Consider the following 17,663-nt stretch of genomic DNA (forward strand, 5'->3'; position numbering starts at 1 on the left):
TACATATTTTTCCTCCAGTGATGGAAAATCTTCACCTCCACAGTTACCATTCAGAATATCACAGGAACCTCTTCAGAGTATAAGATTACAGTACTACATCTGATTCACAGACTGATAGGTAACTTCTCAGTCACAGTTTGACTGAAATGTTATAATCCTAACCTTCACAAACTCTCCTCTCTACAGTGAGAAATTTCTGTTGTAGCAAATAATTTCTATGTTTATCATTTGTGGGAATATAAGGAAAAGGTGGACAGTTACCCAAATATGGAATATAGATGACATTTATCTATCTTAAGATTTATTTTACAAACCTCTACAATGCATAAGAAGCAGAGAGAAACATGGGTAAGTTAAAATACAAAGTACCTTCTGGATGTGCAAGAGTAGCAGAATTCAGTACTTTATAATATTTCTGTACTTTATTCAGTACATATTTTTTCCTATTTTGCTGGTCAGAGACTGAAGGAATAGAAATTACTTTGAAGGACATCTTCTCCCCTTAACTAAATTAGGAGGTTTCATTCTAAGCATTATAAATATAATTTGTTTTTATTTAAATTCAGCCTCCAAATTTAGGTGTTCAGTCCAAGCTAGGCATACACAATTAAGAGAGATATGTGTCTTCAGGTGATTCATTAGAGATTTAGGGAAGGATACCTATATTTCTAGGAACAAACCAATTTAACAATGTGCCAAGTATGTTCTCCACAATCTGAAGAGAATCAATTTTCTTTTAGTTTCTCACCCAAGCCACATACTTTACACAATACATTTAATAAGCAGCTGTATGTCAGTAATTCTTTAATTTAAGAAATACTGTAGCACAAAAATTGCAAGCCAGGACTACCTAGCAGTCTAAGTAGTCTTTAGCCCAACCCATGCCAGTAAGGAGTCTTAAGTATATCTTAAAATTATTTTTCCAATACATTTGACAGGAAATCTATAACAGATTGATAGAGTGCTGTGTGTTTGCCCTGGCAGGCAGCTCAGACACACAGGTGCTCGTGCACTCCCCTCTGGTGGAATGGGGTGAGAATCAGAAGGGTAAAAATGAGAAAACTTGTGGGTTGAGATAAGGATAGTTTAATAGGCAAAGCAAAAGCTATGCACACAGACGAAACAAAACAAGGAATTTGTTCACAACTTCCCACCAGCAGGCAGCTGTTTAGCCATTCCCAGGAAAGTAGACCTTTATCATCCATAATGATAATTACTTGGGAAGACAAATGCCATGACCCTAAATGCCTTCCCTTCCTCCTTCTTTCCTCCAGCTTTTATTGCTGAGCATGACATCATGTATTATGGAATATCTCTTTGGTCAGTTGGGTTCAGCTGTCCCATCTGTGTCCCCTCGTGCATCCCGTGCATCCCCCAGCCTAATTGCAGGGCAGCGTGAGAAGACTTCGATGGTGTGTAAACACTGCTCGGCAATAACTAAAACACTGGTGTGTTATCAACACTGTTTTCATCACAAATCCAAACCATACCACCATACAAGCTACTAAGAAGAACATTTAATCTCCCCTAGCCAAAACCAGTATACAGAAAAATAAATCCTTCTCCATTGTTAATTTCCAACTGGAAATTAAAGAAAGAGTCAATAGTGTTTTTTCTAATAGCATCCGTTATTCATTTGCCATCTTTCATGACATGAAGTAAGAAATTGAATAAAATTAGGAAAAATGTGAGTCATGCCTTATTCATCTAGATGCCTCTCCTGAAGTTAGAACCATCTGCAAAGCTTATTTGTTACATTAGACAAATTAGTGATTTTTTTTAATTTCCCAGGGCTACACCCATTCTTAATTTAACTCAAGAACACCCAGATTTTGTCCTCTGTCATGACTTCTTCAACTATTATCATTTTACTCTGACTTTGCCTCAGGCCCACATATTTCTAAGCTGCAAAATATAAACAGGTATCTTTCATCTAATCACAGTAAAAACCAAGTTCCAAAAACCAAAATATGTATTTCATTAAAACATACAGCAGATATACAAAGAAAAATCTTAGCATTCATCATAATCCAGTATATGTGCAATGGTCAGTTATGGCAGGATGTATCTCACTTAACACTGCTAAAACTTTAACTGGGTTTAACAGATTTAGACAAATTCACTGCAGAAAAATACAGCAAAGACTTTGAAATACAAAGGACTCCACCTTATGTCTCAGTAAGTTGCAAGGCTACAGTTAACAAAATAGGAGACAATTTGGGAGAAGTATCCCTATATATGCTTACATGTCTTCTTTCTAATATGGAGGTGAGAAAGTGAGAAAAGAGGCATACTGTATATTATAGTATCAGAATATATTTGTTCTATACTTATATCTTTATATTCCTCTCAAATATTTTATTAGTCATTGCTGCAGGTAAGGTGTCAACCTTTATTCTGGTCAAGTATGGAGGCATTGTCCCGTGTTCTTGTATTCTTAACTTCATTTACCTACAAGGGAAACATCTGTATCAGAGCTGCAGGGCAACCATGATTTTTTTTTTTTGAGGTGAGAAGATCCAGGCAATTTTAGAACTCTATTCATCTGACCCAATGAATAACACTTCCATATCCAGAAAATGTAGAACATGCAACCTACAAATCCCAGCCGGTGGTATGAATTATATTTTATGTTTTTGCTGAATTATTATATCTGTATCAAATCTTTTTATCTTCACTAGTGCTGTGTGGCCAGCCAAAATATAACATATTTTGGAATATATTTTTGTGTGATACAATTGTTTCAATGAATTTCTCTGCTGATTGATTTATTACAAGTATAGTAGGAAGTGAGGCGTTTATGCTCTGTCACCAAACAAACTGACTCTTCTTGATAAAACTTTTTACGGAAAATGCCAGAATTTATGGGTGGAACCTAATTGTCTCAGAATTCCCAGCATCATTAACCAGCCAAGGCCTGGCTCTGTTCAGAAGAACATTGTTGGACCTTGTGATTTCAGTGTGGTTTGGCTTCATAAATAGCAAGGTAAGACAAAGTTACATTCCTGCTGAATCTCATGGTAGATATATTCTGTGTTAATGAGAAGAGCTGGATCTTGAATATGCTTAACATGATGCATGGTTTATATGAGCATTCTGGCAAAAGGCAAATTTCTATAAATGTTTCATGCAGAAAGACGTGTAATGGCTGCATTGTATGTGTGTATCAATCCCTACATTTGCAAGTGTCATTTTTCCAACCATGCTAAACTCTGAGTAACTTGCATGTGGAATTTCACAACACGATTAGGTTTTCTCATCAAAATCATACTGAAGGAAGAATCCTCAAAGACAAGCCAAAAAGGACCACACGGTAATGCCAAGTGCTACAACAATGACTGAAAAATGACCTGAACCTTCCTCCTCTGCAAAATATAATGAAAATATCTGAATTCAGGAAACCCAAGAAAATTAAAAAATACTTTATTTGACAGGACAGAGAAACATCAAAGACTCCTACCTAAGTTCTAAGTATGGAAACTATCTCAGAATATCTATCCAGTAAATACTACTGAGGGCAACTGATAATATTAAGCTCTAAAACCGGCAACACAGAATACAGAATAACACAGTTAGAGATTCAAGTCATTATGTATTAATTATATAATAATATATACAATATATTCACAGCATGATAACCCTTCTGCACTATGACTGGGTATTCAAATGAAGCATTAATTCTTAATCTATGTCCAAATCTGTTGAGAAATGAGTTTTTGTACATGTTGAGAAGGAAATAAATGTAGGAAGTGGGCAAGACATAAGTTAGTCATCACACTAACAATAGCTTTTTTCATATACAATAACTTTTTTTAATCTGCATGTTCTGCCAAAATGTGCTGTTTGGAGGTTACACAGACCATTCTTCCCCATCTCTTAAGAATATACCCCTTCCAGAGGAAACAAAATCCATTGAGATGTGTGAACACAGTGCTTCAGATGTGTTCTCACAAGTGCTGATCAGAGAGGAAGAATTATTTCCTCCAACCTGCTGGCTGCGCTCTTGCTCATATTGTCCAGAAGGCTGTTGCCTTTTTGTGCACCAGGACCCTCAGGTCCTTTCCTGCAAGACTACTTGCTGGTGAGCCAGACTGCAGCATGTACTGGTGCATTGGACTTTTGTCCCCAAAGACAAGATTTGACATTTCACTTCGTTGAACTTCATGAGGCTTCAATCAGCCCATTACTCCAGTCTTCTGAATAGTAGCCCTACCCTCCATCTTATTGACTGCTCCCTTGATTTTGTCTCATCTGCAAATTTACTGTGTTTTCTATCCCATCTATCAGGTCATTAATAAACATGTGAAATTGGTATTGGCTCCAGTTGTCTCTTTGCTGACTAATGACTGGCTGCCAGCCATGCTTTGCACTGCTGATCATAAGCCACTGAACCTGGTGGTCCAGACAAGATTCCACCTACATTCTAATCCGCTGATCCAAATCGTGATAGGTGCTGCTGCAAAAGTACCATTTCAGTAGAACAACTAGCTCTTGAGTAGTCTAGCCAAAATACAGATTCGTTGGGAAGCAGTTATGAAAAAATAGACTTAGGATTTTGTCTCTTAGTCAGAGGCTTTATTTACAATGACTAACAAGGATTCTAGAAAATTAGCTTAGATTATAGATCCTAAAAATGACAAAACTTAAGTGAGATGAAGCCATCCTCACTTAAGAAGCTTCCATTTCAAAACTATAGAGTGACTGACCTAGCAATCCTTCAGAAACAGATCCAAGTGTCTGCAAAGAACTGCAAAACAAATGGAATACAAAGAAGAAAACATTCCTGTGTTTCTACATTGGTCACGTGTCACTTCATTCAGGAACTGCAAAATCAGAGGCATATAGACCACAAACTGTAGAGGATCTAAGGGACAGTCAGAATGCTCAGCAGTGTTGAAAAGGAAACAGTGAGAAACCGTAAGTTGTTTTACCTGTGGAGTTCTCTCCAAGTTATGGTGAAGATGGCAAGAAGTTATGAGCTTAAACTGCAGCAAGAAAGGTAAGATTCAAATGCTAGGAAAAAGCAAAAAAAGGAAGCACTTGAAAAAAAATGCCTGTCATAGCTGTGGAATACTTCAGCCCCTTAAGAACATATTAGACAAAGCCTTAGCACACATCTCAGTGCTCTCAGTCTCGGGATCACTCCCAGTCTTATTTTCTCTATTGGGCAATGCTGTGGTCATTGCAATAGCAGATGCTTCTAGAAAAACTTACCTTTATCTTGTGGCTACCTAGGGGAAAACCTTTCTCTCTCATCAAACAGGCAGAGGCTGTGTACCAAGCTATTTGATCAATCTGGACAAAAACATACAATCCGGCCCTCAAGGGCTCTTGCCTTCAGAGAGACATGACAAAATAAGTCATTAATTCTTTTATAACAGGTATGCAGTTCTATCATGGACTAATTGATTTACTTTGTTTTTTTCACATGCAGTTACTTTCAAGTATGGGAATATTTAACTAGTATTTACCACTCATTTTAGAAATCTTTAAGCATAAGAGGAGCATAAACAGAATAATCTTTAGTTCTACAATAGCTCAAATTCAATAAATAATTTTTGACACTTAGTCTGCAATCAGTCCCGATATTGTGTTGACCAGGCAAGTCAAATAAACTCTTTGATAATTTTTTCAAGTAAAATTAACTCTTTAATAAATTTTTCATTTCCCAGAGAATGAGGATCTAAGATGGTCTTTTTGAGAATGGGTGTGTAACTGACACAACAAGTAAACTATTCATTATGAATGAAATCATGTTAATGGGCAGTAGTCCATACCATATATTCTTAGAGATATATGTTAAATATATACACCAAACTATCCAAGAAACAATGGTACAGTAATCCTGGATCCCCAGTAGTTCCTCAGTACACTAGTAACAAGGATACATGGATTACGATTACATTTGGAAGGAAATTTTCCAAATTATATTAGTATATATTTTATATTTGTATCCTATTACATTGTATTGGTTTAGTTTTTCTTAGTTTGGACATGAGTTCTCTGATGAAATGGTACATACCTGTAGAACCATAGTCACTAGATCACCTTTAACCTCATCAGTTCTGTCCACTAGCAAATGAAAATGCAGACCAGCTAACTAATGAAAAGACATTTTAGCTAACCAATAAACAGCCCTGCTATGAATACAACTGACTGATCAAGACACATATCCCTTGTTATCTAGGATCCTCAAGGAAGAGATCATTTCCTCAGCACCTGCATGGACTATCTGTGAAAACATGGTGACTCCTACTGCCAAAAAAGGTCCTCCAAGGCAGGTTTCTAAAAATTAGTAAACAAGAGATTCAATCTGGAAAAATTTAGCAGAGGATCTATCACAACAAAAATCATCAGGATTACCCTCTATCACAATATGGAATCAACAATGACATATATGCTTTTGTTCTGCTTGTCTTCCCAGACTGCGAAAGAGCTGTATAAACAAAAAGCTTATTTTGCTGTTGTTTTAAAATGGGGAGTTCATGTATAGTTTGAGATTGACAGCTAAGAAAAGAAAAAGTGAGGCCCCTTCACTTTGACAGCTGAATTCCAATAGCACTTGGGAGAGGGAGATAAGATTGAAAACTCCACCATTCATAAAATGTTCCATTTAGCTGAAATAGTCCTTATCTTTTGGCTTTATAAGATAAACTCCTCTAACACAAACTGTAATTATAGGAAGTGTTTCAGGAAATTGTTACATTATGAAGGAATGTTTTGTAATAATATGCATAATAAATACTGTAGACATTAGCAGGTTTAATTCTTTTGAGGAGTCCATACTTGCCCTGGTCATTGGCTGATGTCCAAGGGGAGAAAACATTTGTTTTTAAAGGTGATTGATTATTTTTGATAATACTTTGCCAATACTTACTTTGTAAATCTTTTATATGAAATCTTTTCCTCCTCCACCTCACAAGTAGTCCTGCAGCTATTTCTCATTTTCTATCTTCTACATTAATATATCTTCAACTCCTCTTCCTGTAGGCCCTTTTATGTCATCTTATACTTCTTGAAATTAACTGTAAGTGGTACCAAGGAATAAACCACCTTGTTGGTGTTCATTTTTTCTCATTTATACTGCCTACTGAATCTACTAAAAGTCAAATATTTTTCATTTTACTTATCTTACTCAAAATCAATAACAATTTTTGCAGAGCTAGACTAGATAAATTTAATCTTACAAATATATGCCAGCTATTTAAGTCAGTATCAAAGTCATACACTTAGCAGGCTAATAATTAAGTTATTGATATTTTATTTCTCATGACACATAGAACTATAACTAAGATGTAGTTAGCATTTGCTAGGCTAATAATAATAATAACAATAACAACAATGATGCTTACAAAACATAATAAAACATGTTTGGATGTAAAACTGTGAATCTTCCTCTTTTTTTCCAAGACTTTTCTGTACTCCAAAAATCAAATAAACTTTACAAACCCAAACCAGCACAACTGTCAAAGGTATTAAGAAATTTTGTTAAGGGTAGCTTTTGATAAGGGTAGCTCTTATTTTTTTGTTTGGTTTTTGCTTGTTTGTTTGTTTGTTTGTTTTCTGACTGATTGATTTTCATTACACACATTCTGTTCTTTCCAGCTGCTTCACATGGTAGTTTTCACAGACTTATTTAACATTGCTGAGGTTTCCTTACCTTGTGCTGACAAGGCTTTCAGAGGGCTGTGGCTGGAGGCTGGTGTTCAATATATGCCACAAGCTTGTACAAATGTCTGATCAGCAATAGAGTTACACTTGCTTAGAATTTCCTCACACTAAAAAATAAAAGGCCCTTTCAGAACAACTGTGTACAATGCAAGTTCCTTTGATCTTAGTTCATAATAAATGCTTTTGACTGTATTAAAAAAAATCTTTTCCGTTTTTTTGTTTGAATAAGAAAATTTATTTGAAAAGTACTTTTCTCTGAAAAATTACAGTATCTGCAATGTCAGTTCATAACCTTGTAAAGGAGATGTTCATGTTCAAGTAATAAGTTTTTAATGCATTTTAAACAGATTAGTTCCACATATTCTGTTTAATAGAAACAGTTCACTCCTTCTCCAGCACTCCAGCATTTAGGAGTTCAGTGACATTGTTGAGTTATTTGAAAAAAAGAAAAAAAAAAAGGTATTTCTTAGCAGCAGCAAAAACGAGTAAAAATTAACTGTATTTTCAAATCCCAACTTCATATTCCAAACCGTTGAGTGTGCACACATGTCAATAGCTTTTGCTTGAACTACTTTGATTGCACATGCAAACACCTGTCCTGAGTCCATACACTGATGCAGCTGGCCACTTCTAGCCACAATTTACGTAGATAGCTACTTAGTAAAAATGGAAACTAAGAGTGTCTTTCCAACTGATACAGCCAGGAGCTAAAACTTCAGTCAGTCCTTAATTAAAGCAGCTAGGAAGCAAAGAACATGCCTAATGGAGCCACTAAATACAAAAAGGATATTTATATAGCAATGTACGGTAATGGTGTTGCTTTTGTGTAATGTATACAAAGAAAGGGGCTTACGATTTTTTTTTGCAATGAGTTGTGTACTTTGAGGAGTTACTGCCATAAAAGAAAATGAGTAACCTGCCAGCCCTCTTGTACAGAGAGCTGAAGTTAAATTGCATTTATGATACATTCAGCATGTTTGAAATGAGTAGATGTGAATTTCCTTGTCTTGAAATTAAAGTATAAGTGTAGTACAAGTACAATCACAATACAGTCTGCATTCATTTATTTTACAACCTTTTTTGACTCTTCCGATACCTGCATATGAAATAAAAGGAGGCAATTAATCTCCTGTTATGCTTTGAGCAGTAGAAGATGTTGATGACTAAAATATGAAGACTGGGTGGGAGGCTACACAATGGACTACTCTGGCAATAATCCAGTTTGCCAATGATCCTCTTTAACTACACCATGTCTGAAAGGAACTGTGATGTTATGGCCAGGCCAGAGGGTAATCTTGAAGTAGTTGAGAAATACCCATAAGAAAGCTATGCCCTGAAAGCTTGCCTTATCAGGGATACAAGATGACATAGGGAAATCACCAGAATTTGTCTATTGTGACTCAGTAGTTTCACTTTTTACAATAAATTCATGAAAACACTAAGTAATTTTCATGTTTCCACATATACTTCAGTACAGACAGATATCACAACTGATCCCACGTCTTTATTTTCTGCTGACACCTCAGAGTTATTTCATTTTAGTCCTTAGCATCTTCCAGTAACAATGATTCCTTTTTATGTCTGTCTCTAAAGATTTTTAATGTAATCTACCCCTGGCTAATGCTTTTCTTCAAATCATGTAGCTGTTTCTGTTTGTACTAAAGATTTCCAAAGGAAGAAGGAGCTTTTGGTTTTCAACTCAATTATGAGTCTCTTTTGGCTGAAATCCTGACTTACCTGGTAACCCCGGTACTATCACATTTCCATTTCATACCACGCAACATAGCCAGAGTTCAGGAGCTGAGCTTGTATTGATCAAAAGTCCATGTGGTTCAGTAGCCACATACTGGGCACAACAGAAGTAGGGGACAGAGACTGCTGTTGTTGTTCTGAGATAGGATACTATAAGGGGCACAAATCCTTAAATTAAACATATAAAATTATACCCCTAGATGTACTCCCAGTTTTTGTTACTTTCATATTATGACCTATGTCTTTTATAGCTCTCTTGCTAAAGTGATTGCACAACTTAAAAATGGATTAAATAGGTAGGTGTCTTAAAAACAGATGGATAGGATAGGATAGGATAGGATAGGATAGGATAGGATAGGATAGGATAGGATAGGATAGGGCAGGATAGACTAGACTAGACTAGACTAGACTAGAATGAAATAGAACAGAACAGAACGGAACAGAAAAAAACAGAACAGAATAGATAAATAACTATTAAGCTTCCACCAAAATAGTGCATATACTCTGTTAAATGTGTCATACTTCAGGTTTTTTTAATCTCTCTTTTGAGAAAAAGACACTCAGAAGGGCTCTCAAGACCATAAAATATTGTAAGTACATATGCGTGAATGATTTATAAAAGCAACCACAAAGTAAAATGTTTGGTTTTCAGATGTTTTGCTCATAATGCAACACATCTCACCCTTTTTTATTTCTTCTCTTTTCCTGGACAGTAAGAAACTTTGCTACTGCATCTATTGTAATAAGTTGCAGTTCCTATTTGGTAAATTCAGATGCATCCAAAGTGGTCAGATAGCTCCATTAACTTCTTTCCTTGTGGAGGCTACCGAGATGATGTGACAGTTTCCAATAAGAACAAAAACATAAATTAGGACAGTATATACCTTCAATGTGATCATATTCCTAACAGTATTACCACTGAATCCAATCTGCATTTTAAACTATTTCTGTCTTCACTGCCACTGGGTATATTATCATAATTGCTATTTCAAAGTCCCCTTATACTTCAAGAATATGCACTGCAGACTAATCATAGAATTATCATGTGGCTTGGTAGCAAATACCAGCTAATTTTTCCAGCAAGATGCTAGGCTAGTCACAAGGCCTAAAAGCAAAGAGCAGGTCCCCCCAGGTCCAAGGGAAGCGAAACCCAGACAAGTAGACATCCTTTGCTGTTACCTGATAGAGGACAGGGAGAAATGAAAGGTTTCATCTATAGTAGCAAATTAAATAGAGCCCTAGTAGAAGCTCAAGGACAAAAATGTGGTCATCCACACTGTTAGTGCTCTGGCACACTGCAAGCTACAAATTTTTGGAGATAGGAAGAGTAAGATAGAATAGGAAAGTCATACTACATGTTTCCTTTGTTCTTATGCTCACGATGTGCAAAAGGCAGGAAAGACAACTAGATATTTGACCTGATTGATCTAATTTGGTCTCAGCTAATTCCATGGTTGTTAAGGTTTTACACAGATCTCAGCCTTTCTCTGTTTGCGAAAGGGATTGTCAGGTACAGTACGGTTGTTTTACCTTTGATAAAGCGAAATGCACAGGTGTCCAAACTATTTTATCTTTGTTTTGCTTTGCATTGTTGAGAAAGATGGAGGTTGTTCCTAGCTTCCTAGTTTGCATACATCTGGTTTTGCCTGGAGCTGAAAGACTGGGAAGGGTGGATCCTGTTCTGCAGTGGAAGAATGTTTGTTCCAGGTCAGTGGTTAACAAATCTTTCTCCCAGGTTCAAAGCCACTATCTCCACTAGTTTAACAAATAAACTGCTGTTCTGTTCAGTTTGGTAGGGTTTTTAGAGGATCTTCTAACTACTGAATCAAAGGCAAGGTGCAATAATCTTGAAGTATCTCACCAGAAACTAGTAGAAGCTTTGTCTCACTCATTGTTTGTTGTGGTTCAACTGCTCTACTGTTTTGAAGATCCTAATACATCAGTCTAATCGAAGCCTTTTGGCTTCCTATAGGAATATCTGACTGTAAGTTAATGTACTGAATACAAGAAGTCAGAAATGATCTAAAGGTCTTCCCTGACCCGAAGTTCTAGGAACCTATTAGTAATGAACCCCTTACTTGCATCACCCAAGTGGAAACCAGGCAGACTGTTGTGGTTTTACTCAATTATAACCAAAATCTGTGCAAAGCTTTCACTTTGACTCCCCTCCACATCCCTGTGAGTCTTTTCCATCCCCAGAAAATATCTTCTAAAACCAAAATGAGTTTGAAAAGTGATCAGAGTTCAGGCTACTTTAGTCCTGAGTGTGATCAACAAAATAAAAAGAAAATTCAGCACATCCAGCAGAGCAGGATGAAACAGAAACCTAAATTTCACAGAAAAAGCATGGAAAAATTATAGTAAACCCTTAAATAAAAAAGTTTATTTATTACTAAACTGAAATCCCCTATATTTCATTAATAAATTTGGACAGAATGTCATTGTCAAGAAAAAAAAAAGAGAACATACACATAAAACAAGTGATCTGCATATTTCATATCTATATTAAATGCAATATTCCAGGTTTATTATAGACCTCCCTATTTAAGACAGTTTGCTGTTAAAAATAAAAATACATTGATCACACCATTTACAATTAAGAGAAATAACGTAGCTATAATATTAGTGTATTCGGAACCTCTTCTATTATTAATTTTGTCTGAAGACAAGTGTACATCAGATTCAGCACTGCCATCACTTCAATGCTTCATCAGGATCTCTTTGTAAACAACTGGTGTACAGAACTGTTGGTGAGGTCACAGACACCTGCTGTGCTGCAGGAGCAGAGATATCTTGCTCTGTCGCGTCCCACCCAGAGATATGGGTGGGGGGAGAGGTGACTCAGGATCGTGGGTCCCCTTGGCTGGAAAAGAGTATACACAATACTTAAGGTCTATAACAAAAAGTTTTTATTTTGCAGCTTGTCCCAATTCGCAAATTATTTGGTGGCTGAAGGATTTATGTGATTTAAGTTAAATTGGTAAGTATAAAAAGTTTGCAACATATGTGGGGCTGTAAATCTTACATTACTTATCTTTCTATATTACTTATAAGAAGGAAAGCAGAAGAACAGAAGTATAGGAAAGAATGAAAAGAGAGAGATTGCACCATTCTTATGGCTCTGTTTTGTGCATGGTGGGGTTTTTTGTCTTGGATCCAGCAATGTGCAGTGTCCTCCGGTGTCTTGTTCATTTCCTGTGGTGAGACTGGTGAGTGGAGTGATCCTCAGGATGGCAAGTGCACACCACCAGTTCTTGTGCAGGTGGGCTTCTTACAGTCCTCTGGATCACCTGCTTGCATAATCTTTGGTCTGTTGGCAGGTGTCAGTGGAGGGTAATTGCAAAAGATGGAAAAGTCCTGAAGGGTCTCAGGCCACCATGAAAGGTCTCAGCAGCCTGGGGCCTTTTCTCTTAGTGACATTCTGGGTCTATCAGAAGATGGGGCTGCATCCTCTTCAACACGTCACCATCTCCTGTATCAGCCAGTCCATCTTTGGCTCATTAGCTTGCTGTTGACATATCACAATTCACCTTATCATGAATTGTCCCATCTCCGACTCCTATGGATGTCCAATCTCCTGTTGCTGGATGTTGTAGAACTCATTTTGCCACAATGTTTGAGATATTCCTGTTTCAGTCTCTGACATGCTCTTAACAATATCAGTTTTCTGACCACTGCAAGGAGCAGAGATTTTTGTAACCATCTGCCTATAGTTGTGGTCTGCAACAAAACACTCAGTCTTCCACCTCTAATATTTACTTTAAAAGACTGAAATGAGGGGCTCCGCTCAGTCTTCTCTAATATTTAATTGTTTTCCACACAGAATGCTAAGGTGCAGAAGAGTATTGTGAAAGTCTAACATCACAATGCATCATGCAATAGGTAAAATCTTCAGCCCTCAGTCTGTTGATCTGATGTTACATCTCAAGACAAAGAACACCTTTTAAAGTGATGATGACATGTAGATAATGCTCAGGAGGGATTCAGAGAAACCATAAGGAAAGCTTCTGATCCAGTTTATTGTTGTTTTAATATGCTTAAGTTTTTGCTACTCCATTGATATCTCTGTTCAGTGCTGAGGTATGTTTAGGGCAGATCACAGGAAAGAGAGACAGTATATTAATTTTACCCCTTAGGTCCTATAAAGCAGCATCGATAGCAGAACAAGCAGTAGAGTTAGTGTCTGTTGTCTTAAAGAATTTTGAACCTAATATTCATAGTTAGGAAATGATAGAGATAGGAAAAAAAATATATTTCATAAAATAATATTTGAGGGTAGTGATTTAGAAGTAGGTCACTTCCCTTCTTTGTGGACCCTGTCAGAAACATAAGCAAGGTCTATAACTTACTACACAAATCTGCTCTCTTGGGTTACAGGTGAAATGTCTGCCTGTGTATTTCCCGATTGTGTAACACAGATAACATTGCATCAAATGGTGTGACTATTCTATGGTTTATAGGAAATAAAGATTTTTTTAAGCTAATAAAATAGCGTGCAAAGTGTAATAAAATCATAAATCTGGAGATTATTCTGCTGTTTCTGTGTAGTCCACTGTTATAAAACAACTTTTGTTTTAGTGTAACATATTTCAAGAAAAAGCTGTCTCAAGAAAACCATCTGAATAGGAAAATGAAAAGGAGATGTCAGCTAGAGAGTTTTATCAGAAAACTGTGTGTTCTACAGATCCTACCTCTTCTTGAATTCTACGAGAATTCATTTTTTTGCACACACAAATATTACAGCCAGATGCTCCCCACAACTCAGTGGGGGAAAAAGACGTCCTAAAACATACCACTGTTCCTGCATTTGAATCTGAGAGTCTGCTTCCTCCTAAATAATTTGATTAGGAATCTAGTTTTTTATGTCGCTCTGAATTATTGATCCTTGACTTATGTTTGTGCACACTGGAAATCTCAGCAGATTGACTTAAGAATGCCTCCATCTCGATACATCCTACACACTCACTTCACAAGCATTAAGCTACGAGCGTTTTGTGCGGTGAAAAATATGCACTTCATTATCTTGAGACAAAGGAAACTGAATTCTGTTCTCCTGCAATTTAAGAACTGAACATTGAATACAGATGAAAGATATAGATACAGCTTACTCCTTCAGTTGTATTTTAAAAGAAAACAGCACGGCAAATCCTGCAAATTTTGATAAGGAAGGTATGAAAAAAAAAGAGTACATGATTGATTATAGATTGATATTGATTATAAACTTGGAAGTAAGCTACATATTGTCAGTTTCCACTTCAAATGTTATAATCTTCACTAAGCCTTCCAAATGGTAAGAACAGGAAGACCTTCTGTCAAAAGTTCAAGTTTCCTATTTAGCTTTTATCAGTACAAATTTGTTAACAGCAAGGGGTACTTCAAAAAGAATTGCTATTCCCATTAAAAACAAACAAACAAATCATAGCGGTGTTATATTTCCAGATTTTAATGCAGTAATCTGTTTAGAAGATTTATTTCACCTCTGTTTTAGAACTTTTGTCATCTCACATTTTCAAATAACTTTTTGTTTTGGTATCAATGTTTTTGGTTTGCTTTTTTTTCATGATCTTGAATTGCAATGACCTTACATATCACTCTTTCTGGAAAGTTCATTTACTGTCACCAGCCTGTGATGTACTAACAGAAACATTTTTAACATTTACAGTTTTAAAATAAACTATTTCTTATTTATATGACAGCTATTCTGAGCTTGGTTTTTTTCAGGTAATAACTAACACTGTGGGGACAGAAATTAAGCTTGTTGTAGTCAACTGAAAAACTTCTCCACTGATTTCCATAGGCTTTTAAAAAGCACCTAATTGCGACATATTTCAGTCTACTTCTTTTATGCCCACAGCTTACTGTCTCAAGATCCCAGATTTTAAGGATTTTACTCCAGGCATGCAGAAGCTTTAATATTTTAACTTTTCTGTATTTTAGATCCTCTATCTGTTTCAAGGGTATAACATCATTTGCTGAGAGAATGAGAAGTTGTTCTGGCCAATCATGGTATTTCTCATGGAAGTAGTTCCTTTAAGCTAGGTAGGGAAGTTCAACCAAGGAAAATTACAAAAATCTAGCTCTCATGCTCCTGAAGGACTTTGAAATTAGTGTCAAACAGCCCACAAGTGCAAAAGGTTAATGTGGTTGACTGAGTACAAGCCTAATATGTGCTCTTCACCTGCCTTCCCTTGACACTTTTGTGGATCATAATCAGCTTGGATTTGCCCTACACACTGCCAGGTTCCTCCCTAGACATCAGATAGTGTACAACTTTGTCATTTGGTTTGCAATTACTTTTTTTTTCTTTCAAGGCAGCTAATCCACTGTAGGCTGTTGTATTCCATCAACACTTTGGGAAGGTGAGGGGTTGTTTGCACTTTAAGTCTCTGTACACCTAATCAGTACTGTACTTGTTTAAAACTGGCTTCATTTCCAGGGAAATGCTTTCAGAGTAAGAATACTGTTGAGACTCAGGAATATATATATAATTTTCTTTTTCATAGGTGGTAGGTGCTTCACATGTTGACACAGCTACTTAACTTTATCACTCAAATGGAGATGATCATTTGACACAGGATACTTCTTTCATTAGAGCTGATAAACTGAGATCCTTCAGCAGAAGATGCTACAGAAGTAATTATAAAACTCAGGATGGCAATCTGAAACACAGTTGAATTCCGCCATCTTGGAAGACTCAGCTGGTGCTTTGCCCCAGCAGTCAGCCCAGTTAAATTCTGTTGTTGGGACAGAGACACCAAGCACAGTTTCAAGTTACAGGGAAGCAAAATACTTGGGACTTCCCTGTTATCTCCCTACTCCCCTACCTGCCACTTGCCAGCATCTCATACTGGAAACTCAGCATGGAATCTTAATTAGGCAACAGCAAAACATTTTTCAACTATTTCTTAATTTCCTTTAGCAATCTGAGCCAATTAGTTTTACTAGGTCCTAGAGGAAGTCCTTCTTTTCTGCCATCTAGTTCATGACCTTTCCTTTGACAACAGCTGTTCTGACATCCTCTGTGGCCCTTAACCACATTAGTTTTTGCATTCAGCTCCTGTCATGTTTTTCTTACCTACTTTATTTAAGAGAAATGAGAGATGTCAGGGTCACAGCACAGAGCCCAGCACCATGCATGGAGCCATTCCAGGTAATCAGCATACCTATGTTAGCTGTGTGTCATCTCACTCCCGGAGTGAGCCCTTTGTAGCTGCAGAGTCCATATAGCTGCCATTTTAAATACCAATCATCATAACGGTAACGGTGTATTCAGTATACTTTGAGGAATAACAATCAACTAGATTGTTCCTTTATGTTTGCCTAGTAAATAAAATTTAAATAATATCTAATTTAAATACAATACTAGTCCATAAAAATTATAGGTAGGGAATACATCAGAATTCAAATTATCTGTGTATTGTCTGGCAAATAAATATCTATAAAACCTAGAGCAAACTTACATATTAACCTGCAGTTTTATGCTTTCTACTTTTGAGCAGCATGAGAAAGTTTAACCTTGCTTAGAGGAAAACCTCACCAACAGACAATGAATACATTTACATCCATATTTTGAAAGACTGTTAACAGGTTCTAAGAATACCTACTGCTCCTTACAATCTTAAAATCACTTTTAAAACACACCATTGGTCCCAAAATAGGAGGTCAGCATGTAAGAAATAAGGACTATATTGTATACAGTTTACCTGCTATTTTGGCTTCATTTGTCTGTAAATGTTAGTGCACTTCTTCCAGATTTCTGAGCTGTTATGCCAGAATAAAATTGCTTGCCTGCAAAAGTAAAAAAAAAAACAATATTTACACAAATTATGTGCAAATGTTATGCATATCCTGTGATTGCATGATGAATTATTGAAGGATACTTTCACAAATATTTCTCATTAAATGTTAATCTTGTTTATTTAAAAATACAAATAAATTTGAATTTAATGCCATCACAACATTAATTCTTTCAGAGACAGTCCTTAATAACCATATGGATATAAAACTAAGATTGGAATTCTGAAAAGAAATTATTACTTGGAGTCAAGTCAAACTACAAAGCAGCTGTATTGTATCTCCCATATGCTGTATGTACTGACATTTTATTAATAGTAGATATGTTACAATAGCATTGTTTTCTGTTTTAAAGTCTAGATTTACCCTGCAATGCAGTTGCTTTACGTTATATTGATCATTAAAGTCATTCTAAAACTAGGTGCCAGAGAATCATATCAGTGATT

At 36.3% G+C, this 17,663-nt stretch overlaps 1 long non-coding RNA gene across 2 annotated transcripts in view; it reads right to left on the minus strand.

Annotated features, from left to right (window-relative positions):
* Positions 1-7,503: 7,503 nt before the first annotated feature.
* Positions 7,504-17,663, minus strand: part of LOC110362411 (uncharacterized) — a 40,951-nt gene continuing 30,791 nt past the window's right edge. For both annotated transcript variants that reach the window (XR_010470730.1, XR_002419765.2), the window contains exons 2-3: positions 17,127-17,211; positions 7,504-12,286 (exon numbers count right to left, since the gene is read on the minus strand). This is a non-coding gene — a long non-coding RNA (uncharacterized LOC110362411). The remainder of the gene's footprint in view (positions 12,287-17,126; positions 17,212-17,663) is intronic.

The sequence above is a fragment of the Columba livia genome, chromosome 2 (genome assembly GCF_036013475.1).
Source record: "Columba livia isolate bColLiv1 breed racing homer chromosome 2, bColLiv1.pat.W.v2, whole genome shotgun sequence".
Taxonomy (NCBI): Eukaryota; Metazoa; Chordata; class Aves; order Columbiformes; family Columbidae; genus Columba; species Columba livia.